Source organism: Balaenoptera ricei, chromosome 4 (assembly GCF_028023285.1).
Source record: "Balaenoptera ricei isolate mBalRic1 chromosome 4, mBalRic1.hap2, whole genome shotgun sequence".
Lineage (NCBI taxonomy): Eukaryota > Metazoa > Chordata > Mammalia > Artiodactyla > Balaenopteridae > Balaenoptera > Balaenoptera ricei.
In genome coordinates this window covers 36,995,942-37,001,415 of record NC_082642.1, presented here as the reverse complement: position 1 = coordinate 37,001,415, position 5,474 = coordinate 36,995,942, and the positions used below count along the sequence as shown (strand labels likewise).

At 39.8% G+C, this 5,474-nt stretch overlaps 1 pseudogene; it reads left to right on the top strand.

The window, feature by feature from the left end:
• Window positions 1-2,806: 2,806 nt before the first annotated feature.
• Window positions 2,807-3,577, top strand: LOC132365259 (S-phase kinase-associated protein 1-like; annotated as a pseudogene).
• Window positions 3,578-5,474: the final 1,897 nt, after the last annotated feature.

Below are 5,474 nucleotides of genomic sequence, written 5' to 3'. Positions count from 1 at the left end.
AATTGAAGCAACGGCCTAAATGGAAAGAAAGCCTTGGTGCTCAAAGCTATAGGGATGCAGACAAGAGAGGAAAATTCTAGGGCCACCCAAGTAAACAGTCTAACTATACCCTTCAGTGGAAACACACAAAGAGAATAACATAAACTTGCCTGTTTCATCCTTAGCACTGCCTAAAATTTTTTAGTTTTTTTAAAAAAATTCACTACCACAAGCCAGCTCTCACATAGGTTTGTGGTCCAAATACACACTAATTATGTGATAAACACACACACACTCACACACACACCTCAAGTACAGAATTTAATTTAAAGTTAGTCCTGGCGGGACTTCTCTGGTGGCACAGTGGTTAAGAATCCACTTGTCAATGCAGGGGACACGGGTTCGAGCCCTGGTCCAGGAAGATCCCACATGCCGGGGAGCAACTAAGCCCATGCGCCACAACTACTGAGCCTGTGCTCTAGAGCCCGCGAGCCACAACTACTGAAGCCCTCACGCCTAGAGCCCGTGCTCCACAACAAGAGAAGCCACTGCAATGAGAAGCCTGCGCACCACAACAAAGAGTAGCCCCTGCTCGCCGCAACTAGAGAAAGCTCGCGCACAGCAACGAAGACCCAATGCAGCCAAAATAAATAAATAAAAATTAATTAATTAAAAAGTAAATAAATAAAAAAATAAAGTCAGCCCTGGGGTAGCAATACGCCAAGGTAAATGGCAGAAGCAAACACAAACCCTCACTGGAGTAACACCATCATCCCAGGCCTCAAAAAATTCTCATAGATTAAGTTCCAAGGAAAACAAACAGCTCACAGTATAAAAGTACTAAACACGGAGAAACAACACACCACAAGTGAGAGCCAGGAAAAACAACAAACCATATAGTCAATCCCACAAAGACTTCAGATACTGGAACCTTACAATACAAAATGAAAAATAACAATGTTTTACATGTTTAAGGAAAATGACGACTTCGAAAATATGCACCAGGATGCACCTCACAGAGACAAAGAGAGAGAAATATAAAATAGAGGTCTGAAGGCATAGAGAATACAAAAGGGCCCAACTTATGCCCACCTGGAGTTTCAGGTGGAAATAATAGAGTCATTGAGTGGAAACACTATTCAAGGAAACCATGAAGGGAATTTACAGAATTGGTGAAAGACAGCAATCGTCACATCAAGGGGTTTTTTAGAAATTCTCACTGAGACAAAGCAGTGAAGCTTCCGAACACCAAAGAAAAAGAGAAGATCATAAAAAGGGAGAAAAAAATATCATCCACTTAGGAATGGCAAATATAGTTGAACTCAGAGAAGCAAAAATGAAAGCTGAAAGACAGTGAAACAATATTTAATGTGCATAAAGAAAATAAATGTCAGCCTAGATTTTTATACCAAAAGAAACTTCTTTCAAGAACAAGGAAGAATTAAAGTCAGTCTCTTGAAAGAATTTAGGTCAAAAACTGAAGGAGTTTACCACCAATAGTCCTTTGGTAAAGAAAATTCTAAAGGATGTACTTCAGGCCTAAGGAAACATATCCCTGATCAAAGATCTGAGACTCAAGAAAGACAGTGGTCAAAGATGTTAGTAGGGGCTTCCCTGGTGGCGCAGTGGTTGAGAATCCGCCTGCCAATGCAGGGGACACGGGTTCGAGCCCTCGTCTGGGAAGATCCCACATGCCACGGAGCAACTAGGCCCGTAAGCCACAACTACTGAGCCTGTGCGTCTGGAGCCTGTGCTCCGCAACAAGAGAGGCCACGATAGTGAGAGGCCCGTGCACCACGATGAAGAGTGGCCCCTGCTTGCTGCAACTAGAGAAAGCCCTCGCACAGAAACGAAGACCCAACACAGCCAAAAATAAATAAATAAATAAATAAATAAAGTATACCCAGATTTTAAAAAAAAGAAAAAGATGTTAGTAAACATGTGAGGAAATCTAAACAAATATGAACTGTTTAAAACAATAATAATAATGGATAATGAGAGAGAAGGCAGGACAGAACTAGAATGCTGAAAAAGAATAACATATAAACTGAGAGAGGATGATGAGAATTATAATATTTTATGATCAATGTATTGTCAGGAAGAAGGCAAAAATATATACAAACTTTAGACTTTGTTAAACAGGCATGTTAAAATATAAACGGTTACCACCAAAATAATATATATAAAACATAAAACTTCTAAACAGAGGGGAAAAATGTAATGAGATAAAAAGGAACATATATCTTATACATATGTATACATAATATAAAGGTAATGATATATGATTTTTCCACTTTGTTCTATATCCATATAGATCTCTCTATATAAACTGGGAGATTGGGATTGACATATACACACTACTATCTATAAAGTAGATAAATAGATAGATAATAATAAGGACCTACTGTATAGCACAGAGAACTCTACTCAATACTCTGTAATGACCTATATGGGAAAAGAATCTAAAAAAGAGTGGATATATGTATATGTATAACTGATTCACTTTGCTGTACACCTGAAACTAACACAACATTGTAAATCAACTATGCTCTAAAAAATAATAATAAAATAAAATAAGGATATATAAAGAGACAGAATCAACAAAGCTAAAAATCAGTCCTTTGGAAAGATACTAAAATAGACAAATGTCTGTCAACCCTAGCCAAGAAAAAAGCAGGCACAGATAAAAAAGCACCACAGATAAATCATGTCAAGAATGAAACAGAACAGGTGTTGGCCTTGTTCTCCGCCTTTCTGTTTTTCTGTTTGCGGACGCCACCCTGCTCTCATCAGCCTCCAGCCCACAGTCTCCTTGAGACCTCACACTATGCCTTCAATTAAGTTGCAGAGTTCTAATGGAGAGATATTCGCAAGCTGATGTGGAAATTGCCAAACAGTCTGTGACTATCAAGACCATGTTGGAAGATTTGGGAATGGATGATGAAGGAGATGATGACCCAGTCCCTTTGCCAAGTGTTAATGCAGCAATATTAAACAGGTCATTCAGTGGTGCACCCACCACAAGATGAACCTCCTCCTCCTGACGATGGTGAGGACAAAGAAAAGCGAACAGATGACATCCCTGCTTGGCATCAAGAATCCCTGAAAGTTGACCAAGGAGCACTTTTTGAGCTGATCCTGGCTGCAAACTACTTAGACATTAAAGGTTTGCTTGATGTTATCTGCAAGACGGTTGCCATTATGATCAAGAGGAAAACTCCTGAGGAGATTCGAAAGACATTCAATATCAAAAATGATTTTAAGGAAGAAGAGGAAGCCCAGGTACCCAAAGAGAACCAGTGGTGTGAGGAGAAGTGAAATTTTGTGCCTGACGCTGTAACACTGTAAGAATTGTTCCAAAGACTAGTTGCAATGCTCTGTTTGTAATTGTTAATATTAGAAAAACAGTCCACAAATGCAGCAGCAAATCAGTTGTATTAGCAGAATGTTGTCCTCATTGCATGTGTAGTTTCAGTACAGATTCCAAACCTATGGCTGAGTTTCTTCTAGTATGATCAAAAGTTTATTTTTTCTTTGCTCTGAATAAAACTGAACTGTTGATTCTCTATAGAAAGTGGCATTTTGGGCTTTCCCTCTTTTTGTAAAGCAATTTCTGCCTAGTTTATTGTCCAGTTAACTTTAGTGACTTTTGAAAGTTGACATTGTAAATAAGACAACTTGCAAAAAAAATTTAAAACAAAGGTTATGCCAGTCTCTAAAAATGAGTTGTGGAGAACTCCCTCTTTTTCTTCTTTCTGGAAGATGTTGTGTAAAATTTCAAGGATCTATTCCTTGAAATGTAAAAGGATTTGTCAAAAAAGTTTGGGGGCCTGATATTTCTTCACAAGAAGTTCTTTAAAAGAAAAAAAAAAAGGTTTATAGGGGTTTTAGTTCTTGTTGGATTAATTTTGGTAAGTTTTACTTTAGTAATGTAATCATTTCAAATTTCAAATTTATTGGCATAAAATTATTTATAATACATATGAAGGTCCTGAGCACACCTCCTCCCGTGGGCACACCAAAACCACAGCTACATGTAGAACAAGTCTCCTCGAGAACGACCTGAAGATTAGCAGGACAGCCCTTATAGGGATATTAAGAATAAACCATATTGAGACAGGAAGGAGGGGCAGAGACATAATCTAGTCAGGACCCACACCCCCAGAGCAGCAACCCACAAGCAGGAGGGGATATCACAAACTCAGAGGTCCCCCCCTAAGGATGAGGGGTTTGGGCTCCACACTGGGCACCCCAGGCCCAGGGTCCAGCACAGGGAAGACGAACCCCCATAACTGGCTTTGAAAACCAGCAGGGTTTACATCCAGGAGAGCCTGAGGGCTGTAGGAAACCGAGACTCCACTCTTAAAGGAGTTAAAAGGGTCACACACAAGCTCATCGGCACAAAGCAGCAGATTAAAAAGAGCCTGGAGCTTTAGCCATCCTGCCAAGACTGCCTCAGAAGCCCCCAACCCATGCCCAGATCAAGCTCCAGCCCTCCTGACAAGGCAGCAGCCCCCCCGCCTGCCTTGGGAAAAACCCCAGCACACACCCAGCTCCAGATCCAGCCCTCCCACCAAAGCTGCAGGCGCACACAGTCTGCATAGGGACATGCCTACTCAAGGCCATGCCTTCAAGACCAGGAGAGGTAACTGTTTCACCTACCTTATAGAAACAAACAGAGAAAACCAGGCAAAATGAGATGACAAAGTAATTTGTTCCAGAAGTAGAGTCACAGATGTAGAAAACAAACATGGTTACCAAGGGATGGGGGGGTGGGAGGGATAAACTGCAAGACTGGGATTGACATATACACACTACTATATATAAAATAGATAACTAATAAGGACCTACTGTATAGCACAGGGAACTCTACTCAACACTCTGTAATGGCCTATATGGGAAAAGAGTCTAAAAAAAGTGGACATATGTATAACTGATTCACTTTGCTGTACACCTGAAACTAACACAACGTTGTAAATCAACTATACTCTAATAAAAATTAAAAAAAAAAAAAGTAATTTGTTCCAAACGAAAGAACAAAATAAAACCCCGGGAGAAAATCCTAATGAAATGGTTGTAAATAATTTACCTGATAAAGAGTTCAAAGCAACAGTAATAAAAATGCTCACCAAACCCAGCAGAAGAATACAGCAACACAGTGAAAACTTCAACGAAGTGTCAGAAAATATTAAAAAGAACCAATCAGAGCTGAAAAATACAACAAGTGAAATGAAAAAATACACTCTGAATAGCCAAGGCAATCTTGAGAAAGGAGAGAGCTGGAGGTATCATGCCCCCTTACTTCAGACTATACTACAAAGCTACAGTAATCAAAACAGTACAGTACTGGCACAAACACAGACACATAGATCAATGGAATGGAACAGAGAGCCCAGAAATAAACCCACGTTTATTTGGTCAATGAAATCTACGACAAAGGAGGCAAGAATATACAATGGGGGAAAGACAGCCTCTTCAATAAATGGTGTTGGGAA